At 39.3% G+C, this 21,552-nt stretch overlaps 4 non-coding genes across 4 annotated transcripts; all 4 read left to right on the forward strand.

Moving 5' to 3' along the window:
- The first annotated feature begins 8,097 nt into the window (after window positions 1–8,097).
- On the forward strand, window positions 8,098–8,179 carry trnas-uga (transfer RNA serine (anticodon UGA)). The gene has a single exon. It is a non-coding gene; the product is annotated as a tRNA-Ser (tRNA).
- Window positions 8,180–8,797: 618 nt separating this feature from the next.
- On the forward strand, window positions 8,798–8,879 carry trnaa-ugc (transfer RNA alanine (anticodon UGC)). The gene has a single exon. It is a non-coding gene; the product is annotated as a tRNA-Ala (tRNA).
- Window positions 8,880–13,586: 4,707 nt separating this feature from the next.
- trnas-uga (transfer RNA serine (anticodon UGA)) lies at window positions 13,587–13,668 on the forward strand. The gene has a single exon. It is a non-coding gene; the product is annotated as a tRNA-Ser (tRNA).
- Window positions 13,669–15,739: 2,071 nt separating this feature from the next.
- trnas-uga (transfer RNA serine (anticodon UGA)) lies at window positions 15,740–15,821 on the forward strand. The gene has a single exon. It is a non-coding gene; the product is annotated as a tRNA-Ser (tRNA).
- The last annotated feature ends 5,731 nt before the right edge of the window (window positions 15,822–21,552 follow it).

Consider the following 21,552-nt stretch of genomic DNA (forward strand, 5'->3'; position numbering starts at 1 on the left):
AAGTTTGTACTTTTAAAATATCTAATTCAAAACTAAAATAAATATTCTCTGTTGATGTAATCTATTAAAAAAGAGAGAGGTGTCAGCCGATCTCATTATCGTTCTCTCAGCTCATTATTCTGCTAATCTGACACGCCCACGGAGAGCGCGCGCTATTCAAACGCAAATGATCTGAAGCAACACATGCAAAGTGTCAACGCCCCTCATAAACGCAACATAAACACAACAAATGTAATCATCAGATTAATGTAGCCTACTATTTCTTCTTGCGAGGCTGTGTGAGGAGTAATCCTGGGACATTTACCTCAGAACATGTGCTGTTTTTTTTCATTACGAGGAGCAACGGATCCATCTGATAAGTAAGTTCTTTATTATTATTGTTCTAATCGCGATATCATAGTGTATGTAAACCGCAAAAAGACTGTTTAAATATGAATCGCGTCTGTGTGTGAATGAATGAACTGAACAGTTTTTACCAAACCCTATTACTATACTGAGATGAGTGAAAATCGACTGAAATATGTAGAAATAACGTTATAATGTCTTTGTATTAGCAACGTATTAAACTGCAAATTAATATTTATGCCCTAATATAGGCTCATAAAAACAACAAACGATATGCCTATGTTACAGACGAAATATGAAAGACAACATTTTGTTGACTAGTTTTGGATAGATTATTAACTGTTTAATGTAAACTAGACTACTGGCACATCGAATAAGCTTTTGTTCACCAATTCTGCTCAAATGTTATATATTAGGCTATGTTTGTTTTGTCAAAAATAGAGTCATCAAGTAGGATGCTATTATAGTGTTTGTTCCAATGTAGGCTTTATTCAAACTAATGAATCCTTAACTTTGAAATATGTATGATAAAATGTATACTTTAGTTTTTACAAAGAAATATGAAATATCCATCTGAGAAGTACGTTTTTTTATTAGTGTTCTAATTGCGATATCATAGTGTATGTAAACCGCAAAAAGACTGTTTAAATATGAATCGCGTCTGTGTGTGAATGAATGAACTGAACAGTTTTTACCAAACCCTATTGCTATACTGAGATGAGTGAAAATCGACTGAAATATGTTGAAATAACGTTAAAATGTCTTTGTATTAGCAACGTATTAAACTGCATATTAATATTTATATGCCCTAATATAGGCTATCATAAAAACAACAAACGATATGCCTATGTTACAGAAGAAATATGAAAGACAACATTTCGTTGACTAGTTTTTGGATAGATTATTAACTGTTTACTGTAGCCTAAACTATAGACTACTGCCACATTGAATAAGCTTTTGTTCACCAATTTCTGCTCACATGTTAAATATATTAGACTATTTTTGTTTTGTCAAAAATAAAGTCATCAACTAGGATGCTATTATAGTGTTTGTTCCAATGTAAGCTTTATTCAAACTAATGAATCCTTAACTTTGAAATATGTATGATAAAATGTATACTTTAGTTTTTACAAAGAAATATTACACTTGAAATATTGTTATTTTAATTGTTGCTGTAATTGTAACCTTTTTAATAAAATAGCAAATAATATATTTACAAGGTAGATGTAAACAAAATCTTAAAATGTCAATATAAGCCTTCTCTTCAAATTATTTGTATTGTGTTTTATTAGTGACAAATTTGGGGAGAGGATACATATCCAAAACTTTCTGAAAATACAGTATGAGAATTAACTACACAATTACTAGAAATGTTCACCTTGGATATTATACAATTTGCAAGCAAAAATACAAGTGGAAAAATACTATTTTTTTATAGATGTTTCCAACTCTGAACCAATTTTGTAGTATATATACACATTTCTTTTCTTGTGTCCTTGTATTCTTTCTTGTGGCTCAGTGACACACCTGTGAAAAGATCATTATGCAGGCTCATTAAACAGGTCTTTTTGTCTTCACAGGTGTGAATCAGACCATTATACATGAGTCACGCCCATTTCGCATGTTGCCTTTCCAAACAAAAAGTGTTTTACTAAATTTAAATCAATGTATTGTTTTATGTGAATGATTTGGAAGGATGATTTTCAGATCATTTTGAAGCAAAAATCCTAGGCGAGAACATCCATTAGTCAAAAGTCTTGTGGACACATATTTAGTATGTGTTTTGTGGCCTTATTTCAGAGACTTTAAGTTTTAGTTTTTTCAATAACCATGCATAAACAATATTCTCTCAAAAATACAAACATGTACATACATCTTGCTAACATATTATGGTAGCCCTGTTTGTGCTATATAGAGTGAATTTACACCTTTGCCATTAACATGTTTATAAATAACTGAAAAAAGCACAAATGTTAGAGCATGTCAGAATGCTCCAGGACCCCAAAAACACATAGGACCCCAGAGGGTTAACCCAACACACACACACACACACACACACACACACACACACACACACACACACACACACACACACACACACACACACACACACACACACACACATTCCCCCACCAGTGAAGACCACACTCAGGACAGAGCGTGGTGTCCGATTACAAGATATTTTATGACTGATCGGAATGTCCCAAAGGAAGTGGATTCCAAAGCGAAAAGAAACTTCTTTTCTTTAAAAGACATTTAACCAGATATATTCAATGTGTTTTTATGTGTGTCTATTTGCCCATGTCACATTGGAATGACTATGATTTTATCGTAGCTTAAAGTGAATTATAAATACCTTCATTATGCATTTTAAATATAACTGTCTATTCCCATAACTTGTACACATAGTTCTGGACACCTCCAGAATGCTTTCGGTGTGATCAATCAGAATACGTACAGTAATATCCAGTAAAATATAGTTTACTATGTTTTCCATCTTTGGAGTGAAAAGAGACCAAAACTAACATCACTGGTGTTCTTAGATAACAGCGTTTACGACCCAAAGGAATGTTCACAGAACTGTGGCTCTCTCTGAATTCTAACCAAGGAGGAGAAATGAATCCTGTATTCATATATATATATATATATATATATATATATATATATATATATGCTATTATATATCCACTTGAGAATTGTATGAACAATGTATCTAAGTTCCCTATTTCATGAGTTGCCTTTTTGTGGTTTGGTCTATGTTTCTCGACAACTCTAATGCGATAATGTTTTAAACTTTGCCAACTAATGTTTAACCAAATCCATTTGTGGCAAGTGTGGTCTCGATAAACTCCAATCTTCATTCCCCATTTGTTAATTGACATTACATTTTGCTAAACTTTGTGACACATTAGTATTATAAGAATTGTGAAGATTCTTCTCTTAAACACCCAATGAAACTAGAGATTTAAATGCCTGGTTATACCACAAAGGGTCATAAAATCTCCCTCCAAAGGGACAGCTCCTGATTGGACCCTCTTCCAAAGAAGGCGGAAACGTCAGGTCTTCAAAAGGACTGAATACCAGTTTATCGCGCTCTTACTTCGCCTGTCCTTGTGTCATAATGTAACATCTCGCCTCCGGGCGAGCTCTTCGCCTTTCTCTTATTTGTTTCTAGTCTAGTTTGTGTTTTTCAGTCTTAGATAAGTCTCCGTGTTTAATTCCAATCGCCGTGTGAAAAGAACACCGCGTGACATGTCTCTTCAGCAAATCCATCTACAAGGGACCTTTAAACGAGCGCGCGCTCGTTTTGAAGGAGGAACACGCGCACGTGACCACGTGGCGAGAGACGCACACACGCTTCTTCACCAGCCATGCAAAGATGTGACGTTATCTCCGCGTGATTTCCCCGTAGAGATCTTTATTTCTTTTCTTTGTTAGTCAAAGTTTTGTTTTCCGTAGTCGACTCTGTTCACTTCCACAAAGTGAAACGAACTTAGCCGAACTATTTTCCTTTGGTAATGTTACCCCAAAGACTTGCAAACTCCGTTCAACACGCGCGCCAAGCAGCACCCAGTGACGCTTCCTAAAGGACTCCGCTCACGCACGCGCAGGAATGCCGCGACACAGAGAGACCCAGAAACTTAAGTATATCTCTTTATAGAGCTTCTAAGAAGCATTAAGATGATGTTTTCGTGTTGTTACAGACAGGGGACTGTCAGGGTGAATGTTGCCAATGCTCTCTCTCTCTCTCTCTCTCTCTCTCTCTCTCTCTCTCTCTCTCTCTCCCTCTTCCCCTCTCACACGTGTTTCCATTGTCCACACTCTATGCATTTCTCGTTCATCGATGCCTTATCGTGTTTTGTTGTTTATTATGTTTGTAATAAACTCCAGAATTCAGCACTACATGGCAATGCTTAGAGGTTGGAATAATGGCAGGATGCACCATTTCTCCACTGGCTTTTACCATGGCAATGGAAGTAATCATTAGGGCATCAAAATGGGTAGTAGGAGGAGAGCGCTTGGCTTCTGGGATGCGACTACCACCAATCAGAGCATACATGGATGACATGACAACCATGACTACAACGGTAGCCTGCACTAATCGGTTATTGGGGAAGTTAACAGATAATATTGAATGGGCACGAATGCAATTTAAGCCCTCTAAATCAAGGAGCATCTCCATAATTAAAGGCAAGGTAGTAGATAAAACATTCTTCATTAATGGTGAGGCAATACCAACAGTTTCTCAGAAGCCAGTGAAGAGTCTAGGGAGATGGTACGATGGGGATCTAAAGGACACAGTTCGAGTGGGAGAAGTTAGACGACAAGCAGTGGAAGGGTTGAAGAGCATAAACAGCTGTGCTCTACCAGGCAAACTGAAACTCTGGTGCTTTCAGTTTGGTCTACTGCCAAGGTTGCTGTGGCCACTGACTGTGTATGAGGTTTCTTTGACAACAGTGGATAAGCTGGAAGCGTTAATAAGTTCATACATCAGGAAATGGTTGGGAGTTCCACGCTGCCTCAGCAGAGTAGGACTTTATAGTAAAGGAGTATTGCAGCTGCCAGTCTCTGCTTTAACCGAGGAGTTTAAGTGTGCCAAGGTCAGACTGGAAATGACTTTAGCAGAGTCACGTGACAAATGCGTAAGGGAGACAGCCCCTGTGGTAAAAACTGGTAGAAAGTGGTCAGCAAAGAAATCTGTAGTAGAGGCAAAGGCTGACCTTCAAATTGGGGATATCGTGGGACAGGTACAGCATGGAAGAGGGGGTTTTGGGCTCAGTTTAGTTCCTCCTAAATGGCACAAGGCAGGCCCAGCCCAAAGGAGGAAGCTGGTAGTCAACGAGGTGCGAAAGCAGGAGGAGAGGATGAGATGTATAAAGGCCATTTCCCAGGCCAAGCAGGGAGAGTGGATGAGATGGGAGAGTGTGGAACAACGCAAAATGGGCTGGCAAGACCTTTGGTCAAACGAAGAGAGTAGGATCAGTTTCCTTATTAGGTCAACATATGATGTTCTCCCATCACCGCAGAACCTAAACCTCTGGGTAGGAGAGGATCCATCTTGTCCTTTGTGTTCATCACCTGCCACATTAAGGCACATTTTGACAGGATGTAAGGTGGCTCTTAGCCAGGGTCGGTTTACTTGGCGCCATGACCAAGTATTGCGATGTTTGGCTTTAGCATTGGAAGGCAAGCGTAGTATGACCAATAAATTGCCGCCTGTTCTAGCAAAACATTACACGCAGAAGACAATATTCCTCCGCCCAGGCGAGCAACCACCAAGAAAAGGTGCTAACACCAATTCTCGCCCAGGACAACTGGAAGCTGCTAGGGACTGGAAGATGCTGGTTGATCTTGATCAACGGCTTATTTTTCCACCTGAGATTGCCACCACTAACCTACGGCCAGATATTGTTTTGTGGTCTGGATCAGCACGCATTGTTCAACTGATAGAGTTAACAGTGCCATGGGAGGATGCGGTAGATGAGGCATATGAGAGGAAGAAACTGCGGTATGCTCATCTGGCCACTGAAGCAGAACAGCGAGGATGGAGAGTCCAGGTTTATCCAGTGGAAGTGGGTTGTCGTGGTTTTGTGGCACACTCTACAACCCGGTTCCTCAGAGACGTCGGATTCAGTGGCCAAGAGTTGCGTCGTACAGTAAAGAACTTATCTGAAGCAGCAGAAAGGAGCAGCAACTGGCTGTGGTTGAGACGGAAAGATTCTAGCTGGCTGTGTACAGGCCGCCATGCTACGGTTTCGTAGAATTCTTGAAAACTTGAAAGGCCTGTTGGTTTATTTGTATAGGTTGTATAGTATTTACAGTCATTACGTTCCTGTGTATATTGCGTGAATGACGGGTGGTTGGGCAGATATTGTGTTTTGCGGTAGGTGGTATGCCATACGGAACCGTTGCCACTGAAACTGCATATTAACGCACCAGTGGGGCTCGACAGCCTTAGTCAAACGGGTTGGCGCGTATGGTTGGGTTGCGGAGAGATTGTGAGATTGTGGTTAGGTCTCAGCAGCAACTGTTGGTTTATTTGTATAGGTTGTATAGTATTTACAGTCATTACGTTCCTGTATATATTGCGTGAATGACGGGTGGTTGGGCAGATATTGTGTTTTGTGGTAGGTGGTATGCCATACGGAACCGTTGCCACTGAAACTCCATATTAACGCACCAGTGGGGCTCGACAGCCTTAGTCAAACGGGTTGGCGCGTATGGTTGGGTTGCGGAGAGATTGTGAGATTGTGGTTAGGTCTCAGCAGCAAGAGGGAAGTAGAGGTCAGTAAGCTGGGCTGAGTTGAGTGGGGGACGGAGGGGGGTGACTCTGGGACGCCAGAGTCACTGTCGAGCCCTCTTGAGGTGTCGTGGGCTAGTCGACGAAACACTGAGGACGGAAGGTGCCCACTTGAAGACCCTAGAGATGTTCCCTACTCCGCTCAATCCAGAGGGTTGTTATGGGGGACCGCACTGTGGTTGCAGCCGTTGTGTGTGCTGACGCGCAATACACTGTATTAACACCAGACAGAAGATTCACGTCACTAGATGGAAAGAAGCGTAAATGGATGGAGAAGCATAGGTTACTGTAAAGCTACGTCTTAGTTGGTGATTATCTTGGCGAAAGCCGAGTACAAATCAGCATGAAGTTTTAACATCTACTCTCGTGTAACGGAAATCGTAAATACATATATCCCATGTAACCATAGTAAATACATAAGTAGTTCTGCCTTATTAAATTCATTATATTCATTTGATTACTGCCTACATACTGCCTTTTTGCTCATTTTCAAGTCCCTTAAGTGTCAAAAGATCTTATAGCAACAAGCTTACAAATTAAAGATACTTTAAAGAGTATGTGTTTAAAGGGCAGGAAACCCAATTCTTGTGGCCACAGAATTGCTTTTCCTGAAATCCTATAAAGTGAGATGATATTGTGGATTCCCACAAATATTAGTCTGACAATTGAGCTAATTAATTTAGCCTGTTTTGTAAGACGTGGTCCGTGTAGTTAATTGCAATCAACTTGTGGTTAAGTGCAAGGATACACAGACATGCATGCAGGTAAAATGACATATCATCCCTTATCGGGAGTTTTATTAACATGTAAGACTGATCTAATCCAAACATGTATGAATAATTATTAATTACCAATTATTAATTATGATATGCAAATTCCCCACGGATTAGATCCACCCCAGAGTCTTTACAACGTAGTGTGGTAGTTGCAGTGCGCGAATTAGACCAGATGGATGGAATAGAGCTTGGGGTTGAAAAGTTGTAATTGAACATACGACCAGAGCCTCTGTGTGGAGGACGGCGACATAGTCCAGTTTCTCGGAAGAAGTTAATGCAGTCCAGACAGCGGTGGTTGTTGAGTGGGCGGAAGTCAGCAGCGGAGCAGAGCGGTGGCATGATTCAGGCGCGGAGCTAGCGCTTGCTTGCACTCAGATGCCGGGCGTCACAGTTCCAGTCCGATTCCAGCAATTAAGTATGTCCTTTTCCACGCGATCAGAGTGTTGTTCATCTGGTCGAAGGTCATAGTTGAATCGGGCTCTTGTTGCTTGCTCTGGTGTTTGCCTTGTGTGAGATTTCCTGGACAGACTATCCGCTTCTTATTATTATTCATTCATGCATTAACCGTTGCGATTCCGTTGTGATTTTCAGTTCTGAGGTGTCTAAGAAGATAAAGTGAACTTGTAGTAATAAAATTATTACTGTTTAAAATTAGGATAAAACTCACTATCAAGAGTAGTTGTGGCCGAGAGGTTAAGGCGATGGACTTGAAATCCATTGGGGTCTCCCCGCGCAGTTTTGAACCCTGCCGACTACGTGGCTCCTTGTCTCTTTGCGAGAGGAATTGTGACATCCTTTGTCCGAGCTGCTTTATTCTCTAACATGGAAAATTGGGCAACCCACATCTCTTTTCTAGCTTGAAGTGAGCAGGTTTTTTGTGTAGGTGAAGACATTGTTGAACTCCTTATTGCCAACACAATATATTAGCTGAGTGGATCCTCTGCTGCTCACATCGAAATAATGGTTGGCCCCGGTGTTCTCTGCTGCTCATATCCAGAAAAGAAAATAGCATGTGACTCACTCAGAGTGTAGTCGTGGCCGAGAGGTTAATGCGATGCACTTGATATCCTTTGGGGTTTCCCTGTGCAGGTTCGGACCCTGCCGACTATGTGTCTCTTTGTCTGCTTGCGACATCCAAGATCTTTTTATGAGCTGCTTTTTCTCTAACATGGAAAATTGGGCAACCCACATCTCTTTTCAAGCCTTAAGTGAGAAGGTATTTGTGTAGGTGAAGACGTAGTTGAACTCCTTTTTGCCAACACAATATGTTAGCTGAGTGGATCCTCTGCTGTTCACAACGAAATTAATGGTTGGCCCCGGTGTTCTCTGCTCCTCACATCCAGAAACGGAAATAGCATGTGACTCGCTATCAAGAGTAGTTGTGGCCGAGAGGTTAAGGCGATGGACTTGCAATCCATTGGGGTCTCCCCGCGCAGGTTCGAACCCTGCCGACTACGTGGCTCCTTGTCTCTTTGCGAGAGGAATTGTGACATCCTTTGTACGAGCTGCTTTATTCTCTAACATGGAAAATTGGGAAACCCAAATCTCTTTTCAAGCTTGAAGTGAGCAGGTTTTTGTGTAGGTGAAGACGTTGTTGCAATGCTTTATCTGTAGAGTGGTATAGGGATCTTCCATAGGGAGAAGTTGGTTGGCACTTCAGCACTGCATTGTCATCGGGTCCAGAAGAAGGTCCTTCGTCAGATCTGGATCCGGCAGGCTGCGGGAAGCTAAAATTAGCTTAGATGCCGTTTTTCTTATGATGTAACTAGTACAACAGGATATAACATTCACATTGATGGTTGTCCTCTGCTGCACACATCCAGAAAATAAAATAGCATGTTACTTGCAATCAAGAGTAGTTGTGGCCGAGAGGTTAAGGCGATGGACTTTAAATCCATTGGGGTCTCCCCGCGCAGGTTTGAACCCTGCCGACTACGTGGCTCCTTGTCTCTTTGCGAGAGGAATTGTGACATCCTTTGTACAAGCTGCTTTATTCTCATACATGGAAAATTGGGCTACCCACATCTCTTTTCAAGCTTGAAGTTAGCAGGTTTTTGTGTAGGTGAAGACGTTGTTGAACTGCCTTTTGCCAACACAATATATTAGCTGAGTGGATCCTCTGCTGCTCACATCAAAATAATGGTTGGCCCCGGTGATCTCTGCTGCTCATATCCGGAAAGAAAATAGCATGTGACTCACTCACAGTGTACTCTTGGCCGAGAGGTTAATGCGATGCACTTGATATTCATTGGGGTTTCCCCGTGCAGGTTCGGACCCTGCCGACTACGTGTCTCTTTGTCTGCTTGCGACATCCAATATCTTTGTATGAGCTGCTTTTTCTCTAACATGGAAAATTGGACAACCCACATCTCTTTTCAAGCCTGAAGTGAGAAGGTATTTGTGTAGGTGAAGACGTAGTTGAACTCCTTTTTGCCAACACAATATGTTAGCTGAGTGGATCCTCTGCTGCTCACATCGAAATTAATGGTTGGCCCCGGTGTTCTCTGCTGCTCACATCCAGAAACGGAAATAGCATGTGACTCACTATCAAGAGTAGTTGTGGCCGAGAGGTTATGGCGATGGGATCTAAATCCATTGGGGTTTCCCTGCGCAGGTTCAAACCCTGCCGACTATGTGGCTCCTTTTCTCTTTGCGAGAGGAATTGTGACATCCTTTGTACGAGCTGCTTTATTCTCTAACATGGAAAATTGGGCAACCCAAATCTCTTTTCAAGCTTGAAATGAGCAGGTTTTTGTGTAGGTGAAGACGTTGTTGCAATGCTTTATCTGTAGAGTGGTATAGGGATCTTCCATAGGGAGAGGCTAGTTGGCACTTCAACACTGCATTATCATCGGGTCCAGGCGAAGGTCCTTCGTCAGATCTGGATCCGGCAGGCTGCGGGAAAACCTTCGGATAAACAAAGACACTAAAATTAGCTTAGATGCCATTTTTCTTATGATGTAACGAGTACAACAGGATTTAACATCCACATTGATGGTTGTCCTCTGCTGCTCACATGCAGAAATAAAATAGCATGTGACTTACTATCAAGAGTAGTCGTGGCCAAGAGGTTAAGGTGATGGACTTGAAATCCATTGGGGTCTCCCCGCACAGGTTGAGCCCTGCCGACTACGTGGCTCTTTGTCTGCTTGCGACATCCAAGATCTTTGTATGAGCTGCTTTTTCTCTAACATGGAAAATTGGGCAACCCACATCTCTTTTCAAGCCTGAAGTGAGAAGGTATTTGTGTAGGTGAAGACGTAGTTGAACTCCTTTTTGCCAACACAATATGTTAGCTGAGTGGATCCTCTGCTGTTCACAATGAAATTAATGGTTGGCCCCGGTGTTCTCTGCTCCTCACATCCAGAAACGGAAATGGCATGTGACTCACTATCAAGAGTAGTTGTGGCCGAGAGGTTATGGCGATGGGCTCTAAATCCATTGGGGTTTCCCCGCGCAGGTTCAAACCCTGCCGACTATGTGGCTCTTTGTCTGCTTGTGACAGGAATTGTGACATCCAGGATCTTTGTATGAGCTGCTTTTTTTTCTAACACAGAAATTGGGCTCATTTCAGGCCTGAAGTGAGCATTGTTTAAGGAGGATTTACATTTTAAGGTAAGTTCGGTTCAATTCCCTGTTTGGGTGAAAATCGGACAGTTTGTTGCATACATTCCCTAATCACTTGTTGTCCTCTTCCCAGCCTTTGAGGGAGGTGTTCATCCTCTGCTGCTCACATCCAAGTCAAGTCAAGTCAAGTCATCCTCATTTATATTCAATTCAATTCAATTCAATTCAATTCAAATTTATTTGTATAGCGCTTTTCACAATACACATTGTCTCAAAGCAGCTTTACAGAAAGTGCATTTCGGAAATGTACATAGAAAAATACAGTCAGTTAATCATGTATTAATTTATGGCATAACATATCGCCGGCTTTGATTCGTCTCTTCACAGGCGTCGAGTCGTCTCTTCACAGGCGTTGGGGCATCTGAAGTCTCCGTGAGAGGCTGGATACAAACTGGAGCTGACGAACGCTATTTACCGCTAGATAACAGCAGAAAGGCAGATGGGAAATAATTAGCATAGCTGATGTTCATAATGTTAATGCATTCGAACTGATTCAGCAGTAGTATTAAAGGTTAAGCATTAAGTGAATGCTTGGTTAAAGAGATGCGTCTTTAATCTAGTTTTAAACTGGGACAGCGAGTCTGAGTCTCGAACAATATCAGGAAGGCTATTCCAGAGTTTAGGAGCTAAATGTGAGAATGCCCTCCCTCCTTTAGTGGACTTACTAATCCTAGGAATGACCAGAAGCCTCGAATTTAGTGATCTTAAAGAGCGCGATGGATTGTATGCAGAGCCGGCCCGAGCCTTTTGGGGGCCCTAAGCAGAATTTGATTTGGGGGCCCCTCCTACTACACGGAGTCACCTGTGCTTGACGATTATTGACTCAAATGTCACGCAATAATGATACATTATAAATTAATACAGTGAGGTTATGTCTTATTAATACAAAATAAATACTTAATAAGAAATAGATAGCCTACTTAAATAAAAAAGTTTTAACTATTACTTTACTCTTTTACTAACTCTCTGAAACTTCTTAAAACAAACTGTCTCAAAACATATCAAATAGATTATTTGCTAAAATAATGGAAAAAAAGTGAGAAATCAGAAACATAATAAGAGCAAGGGTTCAACAATAACAATTATTGTTGAAAACTGTAAAAATATTATTATTTCTCAACTGTCTCAATACAGTGTAACTGTCCTCAAAATCTTTTTTTTTTTATTATTATTGTAACAGACTTTGTTGGATTGTACATGACAGAATCCAACAAAGTCTGCTACTATAATACCGGTAATGATGTACTGGCGCTCGTTGTATGTGTGTATGCAATCTATTTTTCCCCACGGGGCTTGCCGTAGATAGGAATGGGTCAATTGCTGCACAAAACACACCGTAAATAATCATGCAGACATACTTTTATCTTGCTCTTTTTGTCTCCTCCTCTGTCATTTTTGTCTTTCTATTTTCGGCACTAGAGGGATACTTCCTTTTTGTGATATAACATTACCGTGACTATGCACAGTTGCGCACGAATTGTCTATGCACGTGCGAGGTGTCTAGATAATGCGCATGACTTAAACGCTGGCAGACCCAGCAGCAGTTGTAGGCAGGTATATTGATCATGAAATCAGAATTTTCTTGTCTTTAATTATTCGTTCATTCATTCATTCATTCATATTAATTCATTCATTTATGTCACTTGTTTAAGTCATCTAAAAAAAATGTTTTCGATTTTTCGACTCGATTGGGGGGCCCCCTGGTGGCCAAGGGGCCCAAAGCAGTCGCTTAGTTCGCTTATGCCTCGGGCCGGCCCTGATTGTATGGCGATAGAAGATCTGTTAAATACACAGGAGCTAAACCATTTAGGGCTTTATAGGTCAGTAGGAATACTTTGTAATTGATACGTAACTTAATAGGTAACCAGTGTACAGATGATAAAATTGGTGTTATATGATCATATTTTCTTGATCTAGTAAGAACTCTAGCGGCTGCATTTTGCACTAACTGTAGCTTGTTTATTGAGGATGCAGGGCAACCAGCTAATAAAGCATTACAGTAATCTAGTCTCGAGGTCATGAATGCATGAACTAACTTTTCTGCATCAGAAACAGATAGCATGTTACGTAGCTTAGCAATGTTTCTAAGGTGGGATTTATATAGCGATTTTAACAATGTAGATTGTTTCAAAGCAGCTTTTTAGAGAGATAAACATATAATTTAAGGTAAGAGAGATTGGTTTGGTTTTATAGTGGTTCTTGAATAATGTTATTTCCAGCTAAAGTTAGTTTTGATTGATTCACTTCCGTCGAAATGATCATTTGTTATTAAATTAGGGGCCACTAAGACGACACCGTTCTCTCTAAACAGACTTTAAACACGACTCTAACATGGAAAATTTGGTAACCCACATCTCTTTTCAAGATTGAAGTGAGAAGGTATTTTTGTAGGTGAAGACGTAGTTGAACTCCTTTTTGCCAACACAATATATTAGCTGAGTGGATCCTCTGCTGCTCACATCAAAATAATGTTTGGCCACGGTGTTCTCTGCTGCTAACATCGAGAAAAGAAAATAGCATGTGACTCACTATCAAGAATAGTCGTGGCCGAGAGGTTAAGGCGATGGACTTGAAATCCATTGGGGTCTCCCCACGCAGGTTCGAACCCTGCAGACTACGTGGCTTCTAGTCTCTTTGCGAGAGGAATTGTAACATCCTTTGTACGAGCTGCTTTATTCTCTAACACGGAAAATTGGGCAACCCACATCTCTTTTCAGGCTTGAAGTGAGCAGATTTTTGTGTAGGTGAAGACTTTGTTGAACTCCTTTTTTCCAACACAATATATTAGCTGAGTGGATCCTCTGCTGCTCACATCAAAATAATGGTTGGCCCCGGTGTTCTCTGCTGCTCATATCCGGAAAAGAAAATAGCATGTGTAGGGTATGGACCAATCAGACACATACTAATTATTCATTATATACAAAGGTTTATGAAACTCCTCACACAGCCCAAATGAACAAACACATGGGCAGAAACAGTGACATATTACAGGGCATGATAAGGAGATTTTACGACCTCCGAGGAATGTGGCCCCATACTCAAGAGAGAGACTATGAAACAGAAACCCTCTTTAAAACAGACTTTGCTGCATTAATCATAGACTAACTGATCTATAAATGAACATGCATAAAACTGTGAAAGAAACAGTGTAAATGGTTTACTGTCTCGTGTACTATTAGGTATATATTATGGTATGTATCCTGGTATACAACCAACTAACGATCAATGTAACCTCACCTGTATCATGCCTCCTACCTAATTAATCCTCATTTAATGACTCACACTTTGATGTACATCACCTTCTTCTAGAATGCATTGTGGATGTGTTATAGCTATTTGAGCATTAATGAAGGTATAATCATGCTAGGGACAAAGATACGTAAATCAACTAAGAGCCACTTTCCCTCTCAGACATGTCCCCTTTCTGATTGGTCGAGTTCAACCCTTAGGGGAGGATCTTCTCCAGGCCTTATTAGAGACAGTCCACATGTGACCTCCCTCTCTTAGTTCTTTCATCCAGCCTCAACACTGTTCTGGTGATACTGGGGAGCCCCCTCCCCCTCCACGGGGGCCCCAGGGCCCAGCAGGCCTCGATTCCAACCAGATATGGGCTCAGGCAGGAGAGAGATGACTCTCTCACAAAGAACCAAGGACAATCTCAAGAGTTTTGGAACAAAGACTCCAACCAACAACGACTCCAATCACCCATCCTTCCGACTTCCTCACTTCTCCTGGGTGCTCGGCGTGGCCTCAACAGAGTCCCAGGCCTTGCCCAAACCAGCCATGCGTTCCTGGAGAAAGAGAACGCTCAACCAACTTCCACTTGACACTGCAGGAACCATCAACGCCTTCAATTTTCAACAACTTCAAGAATTGTTCCCATTACAAATGCAAGTATTCAATTCAATGAAATGTGAAAATGAAATTCTGATGGTTCTTCTCATAGACCCTCTTCCGGTTTCCAATTTCATCCTATCACTAACCTATTTATGTATTCATGTGTGTATGTTGTTTAGTTTATTTATATTCATATAAATATCTATATTTAGTTAATAAAACTAGTACATAATATGTATTTGGTTCTGTTTTGTTTGCAATACAAGTCACTTTACGATCACGGTTTTTGCTACTGGCTCAAAGTACTGTACAGGCGAAGAAATAATTATTCTTCGGTGGCCATGGAAGATACCCTTTTCTTAGAATAAATTAATAATCAAAAGAGTTCGTTGGAAGAACTGATTAATTGATTGTAATATTAATTCAGCCACATCAAGTTAATCCAATTAACTGACCCAAATATGTATAATTAATAATAACAAGATATTATTGATTATTAATATTTCCAAAAAGCTGAGTTCCTTACACATGTGACTCACTCACAGTGTAGTCGTGCCCGAGTGGTTAAGGCGATGCACATGATATTGTCATCTCTTTGTCTGCTTGCGACATCCAAGATCTTTGTATGAGCTGCTTTTTCTCTAACATGGAAAATTGGGCAACCCACATCTCTTTTCAAGCCTGAAGTGAGAAGGTTTTTGTGTAGGTGAAGACGTAGTTGAACTCCTTTTTGCCAACACAATAACTTAGTTGAGTGGATCCTCTGCTGCTCACATCGACATTAATGCTTGGCCCCGGTGTTCTCTGCTGCTCACATCCAGAAAAGAAAATAGCATGTGACTCACTATCAAGAGTAGTTGTGGCCGAGAGGTTAAGGCGATGGACTTGAAATCCATTGGGGTCTCCCCGCGCAGGTTCGAACCCTGCCGACTACGTGGCTCTTTGACTCTTTGCGAGAGGAATTGTGACATCCTTTGTACAAGCTGCTTTATTCTCTAACATGGAAAATTGGGCTACCCACAACCCTTTAAGCCCGGAACATTTACTGAAAGACTGCCCTGAATTCAAGTGCTACAAATGCGAGGAGAGGGGACATTTTGCAAGGGATTGCAATGCTGTCAGGTGCCCGGATTGCAGAGAAACTTTAAATAAATGCGAATGTTGGATGGAGGGAGAGGAAGGAGGTAGGGAAAATCGGGTGGACGGACCGGTGCATGAAGGAAACAACGAGGAGGAACGGCAAACTGATGAAGGACAACCGGAAGAAAGCTTACAACAAGAAATGGAAGGAGCAGCGAGCATCAGAGAGGAAGGACAACAAGAGAACGATAAAGAACAAACAATGGAGCAGGACACTCAATGGACAGTAATGGACATTTCGGACAGTTTTATAAGTTACCTGGATGACGTGGAGAAAGATGGACATGAAAAGAAGGATCAAAGTGAGACTGAAGATGAAGAAGAAACAACGATGGACAAAGACAGAGAGGGGAAAGGACAATTAAGAAGACGACTAGTAAAGGTAAAACCAAATATTGGTATTGCAAGAAAAAGGACTATTTTAAAGGTTTTAGATAAAAGTGAAAATAGGTTTGAAGTGTTAAAGGACTTGGAGGGAGAAGATGAAGATTAATGGTTTTTAGGTATTTATTTGTTTTTCTTTTAATGGCTTTTAGTTGTGTTACTTTTAATGCCAGAGGACTTTTAGATATAAGAAAATTTGAGAAAATGAAAGAAATGTTCAAGAATGAAGATGTGATTTTATTGCAAGAGACTAACTGGAGAGAAGGTTTTATGACTGAAATAAGAAAAAGATGGAACGGAGAGATTTTATATAATAATGGGGATGATAGGCAGGGCAGAGGTGTAGCGGTTTTAATAAAAGAAAACAGAGGTGTAAAAGGTAAAACAATATACAATGATAAAGAAGGGAAATGTATGGTAGTAGAAATGGATCTTGAGGGGAAAGTAGTAGTTGTGGTTAACGTTCATGCACCAACGGAAGAGAATGAAAAGAAAGAGTTTTTTAGTGTTTTAAGAGAATTCTTAAAGAAATATAAAGAAGTTATAATGATGGGTGATTTTAATACTGTTTTTTAGCAAATTAGAAATGGGTGAGGGAATGGTTTTTAAAAGTGACAAAGGAAGAAAAGAGTTGAAGCTATTAATGGAAGAAAATAATATGATCAATGTATGGAGAGAAAGAAATGAAAAAACGAGAGAATATTCAAGAAGACAATTAGTGGGGAATTTTATGTGCAAAACAAGAATTGATTTTATATTATGTACAAGGAACGTTGAGGATTTTATCAGTAGTATTAAATACGAAGACACAAGTCTAAGCAATCATAAACCAATTTTTATGCAAATAGACTGGAGTTCTGTGAAAAGAGGGCCGGGAGTATGGGTTTTAAACACAGAGATTTTAAAGAATGAAGATTATATTTTAAATGTTAAAGAGATTATTGAAACTGAAAAGGAGAACAAAATGTATATTGAGGATAAAAGAATATGGTGGGAAAATACAAAATATTTAGTTAAAAAATGTACTATGAAGTACTGCAAGTTAATACAGAAAAGTAAGAGAAATACGGAGAGAGAATTAAGAGAAAAATTGAAAAAAGAATTAAATGAGAATGGGAAAGATATACAAAAAATAAAAGAATTAGAGGGTAATTTGAAATAAATCGAGGAGAAGAAATATGAAGGAGCAAGACTAAGAAGTAAGGCAAAATATACGGTGGAGGGCGAAAAATGTACAAAGTTTTTCTTCGATCTAGAAAAAAGTAGAGGGAAAGCGAAAATGATAAAAGAAATTAGAGGAAATAATGGAGTGGTTGTGGAAACAAACGAGGAAATACTAAAGGAAATAAAAGCATACTATGAGAATTTGTTTAGTGCAGAGGGAGTGAAAGAAGAAGAGAAACTGGAGTTACTGAAACAAATAAAAACAACCGTTGGAGAACTAGACAAAAAAGAGTGTGATGAAGAGATAAGAGACGAAGAGATAAAAAGAGCAATAAGTGAATTAAACAAAAAGAAAAGTCCGGGTATAGATGGTTTGGGGAGTGAATTTTATATAGTTTTAAAAGATTTTTTAACTAGCATTTTAAAAGAAGTATATGTAGATATTTTTAAGAAGGAGAACTGAATGAAAGAATGGGAATGGGTTTAATGAAATTGATATACAAGCGAAAAGGAGAGAAGATAGATTTGAAGAACTACAGACCAATTACGATGTTGAATACCGACTTAAAGATTTTATCGAAAATTTTAGCCAACAGATTGAAGGAAGTAATGCCGAGTATAATTAAAACCAACCAAGCGTACGGAGTGAAAGGAAGAGACATAGCGGACACAACAATAAGTATAAAAGATACAATAAGATACATGCATGAAAAGAACAAAAAAGGGTACATAATTAGTTTGGATTTTGAGAAAGCGTTTGACAGAGTAGAACACGAATTTTTATTTGACATTTTAAAAAGTTTTGGTTTTGGAGGGAATTTTATTAAATGGATAAGAATTTTATACAAAGGAGCAATAACAAAAATCAAATGTAATGGTTTTTTAACACAGTGTTTTAAAGTTACTAGATCCATAAGGCAAGGATGTCCACTTTCAGCTCATTTATATTCGTTAGTTTCTGAGCCACTAGGCCTGGCCATAAAACAAGAAGAGGGAATTAATGGAATAGGCGTCGAGGGAGAAGAAAACAAAATATTTCAATATGCGGATGATACTACAGTGATAGTAAAGGATCTAGAGAGTGTTAAAAAAGCAATGAGAATCGTAGACGTGTTTTGTAAGGGATCGGGAGCAAAAGTAAATGCAGAAAAAACAGTGTATATGAGATTTGGAGGGGCAGAAGATTTAACAAATAGTTTTGCTTTTAAGGAAACAAAAGAAATGAAGATTTTAGGGGTTTTAATGGGAATAGATGAAAAGAAGGTAGGAGAAACAATGTGGGAGGAATTATTAGGGGGTATTGAAAGGAGGATGAACTTTTGGAAACTGAGAACTTTAACTTTGAAAGGGAAGGTTTTAATTCTGAATGTTTTAATGGTTTCTAAATTATGGTATGTTTTATATGTGTCATCCATGCCATTGTGGGCAGAAAAAAGGCTGAAAAAATGTTTTTTTAGATTTTTTATGGGAAGGGAAGCCAGCAAGAATTGCGTACAACACATTAATAGGAGAAGTGGGGAAGGGAGGTTTGGGCTTAATGGATTTTGAACAACGAAAGAATAGTTTAAGAGTAAAAATAATACAAAAATACTTGAATGAAGAAAACAAAACAGCATGGAAAAAGACAATGGAATATTTTTTAAGTAAATGTGGGAATTTTACACTTGGAGATAATGTACTGTGGATGAGAGCAAAGAAGTGGATGACAGAGGAGTTGCCAGATTTTTATAAGGAATTGATGAGCGCCTGGGGTAAATTTTTAACTAATGTACATTTTAATCCAAGAGGTAGAGAGAACATTTTAAGTCAGCCTTTATTCTTAAACAATGGCATTTTAAATCAGGGAAAAGAGATATTTTTTAAGAAATGGTGGGAGCTGGGAATTACAAGAGTAAGAGATGTTTTATATGAATTTAAAGAAGGATTTTTACCAGTACAATACATTGTGGATGTAATGGAGGAGGCAAAGGAGGATTTTAGCAGACAAGAGATAATAAACAAATATGAAATAATCAAAAGGGCAATACCTAAAGACTGGATTAAAAGGATTGAAAGTATGGAAGAGGGGACAAATGGAAAAGAAGTGTATGTAAAGCTGAGAGAAAAATTGTATGGTTTTAAAACATGTACGGTGAAGATGTTTTATGTTTTTTTTAGAGACGGAGTTTTTAAAGAACCAATTGTTAATGGATACTGGGTGCAGAAATTTAAAGATCTGAAAAAAGAGTGTATATGGAGAAACATGGGGGGGAGATGTGTGGAAACAAAATTGGGATGTTTGGAATATTTAAAAGGCATAAAGTGGTTTTTACTGAGGCTGTTTTAAATAAAATAGGAATGGAACAAAACGCTTTGTGTAAAGTATGCCAAGAAAAGGAAGAGTGGATTTTACATATGTTTTTATATTGTAAAGAACTGGAGGAATTTTTAAAGAAATGTAAATGTTTAATTAAAGAGTTGACTGAGGAGTGGGATGAAAATGTAATGGAATGGAATAGAGTTGTGATGTTTGGATGGGAAAAGAAGTGTGAAAACAAAAGTTTTATAAATCTGTGTGTAATGTTAATGAAAAGTGCAATATGGGAGAGAATAACTGTGGCTAAAAAAGAAAAAATTGTGTTGGATGTTTGGACTGTGTTTAAAAGAAAAACTGAATTATATATGGAAAGACTATATTTGTATTTTAAAGGTGAAAATATTGTTCATGCTTTTTATGATGTTTTTACCCCAAAAGTTTGTTGTGTTTTAAAAGATTTAATGTGGAAGCTGCCCGGAAGTGAAGGAGTTTTTTTTAAAAATGTGTATGTAAATGGAAGTTTTGTGATGTAGAGAAGAATGTAGAAGAAAATATGTATATTTTATTGTATTTATTTTTATTGTATTTTATCGATTGAAATTTCTTAATAAAAAAATAAATAAAAAATAAATAAAAAATAAAAAAAAGGTTAAGGCGATGGACTTGAAATCCATTGGGGTCTCCCCGCGCAGGTTCGAACCCTGCCGACTACGTGAAGCACTGTATTGTCATCGGGTCACGGCGAAGGTCCTTCGGCAGATCTGGAACCGGCAGGCTGCGAGAAAACCTCGGGATAAACAAAGACACTAAAATTAGCTTAGATGCCATTTTTCTTATGATGTAACGAGTACAACAGGATTTAACATCCACATTGATGGTTGTCCTCTGCTGCACATAAAATAGCATGTGACTCACTCACAGTGTAATCGTGGCCGAGAGGTTAAGGCGATGCACTTGATATCCATTGGGGTTTCCCCTTGCAGGTTCGGACCCTGCCGACTACGTGTCTCTTTGTCTGCTTGTGACATCCAAGATCTTTGTATGAGCTTCTTATTCTCTAGCATGGAAAATTGGGCAACACACATCTCTTTTCAAGCCTGAAGTGAGAAGGTATTTGTGTAGGTGAAGACGTAGTTGAACTCCTTTTTGCCTTTTTGAATTGTGACATCCAGGATCTTTGTATGAGCTGCTTTTTTTTCTAAGACAGAAATTGGGCTCATTTCAAGCCTGAAGTGAGCATTGTTTAAGGAGGATTAACACTTTAAGGTAAGTTCGGTTCAATTCCCTGTTTTGGTGAAAATCTGACAGTTTGTTGCATAAATTCCCTAATCACTTGTTGTCCTCTTCCCAGCCTTTGTGGGAGGTGTTCATCCTCTGCTGCTCACATCCAAGTCAAGTCAAGTCATCCTCATTTATATAGCCCTTTTAACAATGTAGATTGTTTCAAAGCAGCTTTTTACAGAGATAAACATATAATTTAAGGTAACAGAGATTGGTTTGGTTTTATAGTGGTTCTTGAATAATGTTATTTCCAGCTAAAGTTAGTTTTGATTGATTCACTTCCGTCGAAATGGTCATTTGTTATTAAATTAGGGGCCGCTAAGACGACACCGTTCTCTCTAAACAGACTTTAAACACGAACCTGTGATAGACGCTGATCGCGTTCACATGCGCATTAAAAA

Source organism: Siphateles boraxobius, unplaced genomic scaffold (genome assembly GCF_051911475.1).
Source record: "Siphateles boraxobius isolate OS27281-9 unplaced genomic scaffold, OSU_SipBor_1 7, whole genome shotgun sequence".
Classification (NCBI taxonomy): Eukaryota; Metazoa; Chordata; class Actinopteri; order Cypriniformes; family Leuciscidae; genus Siphateles; species Siphateles boraxobius.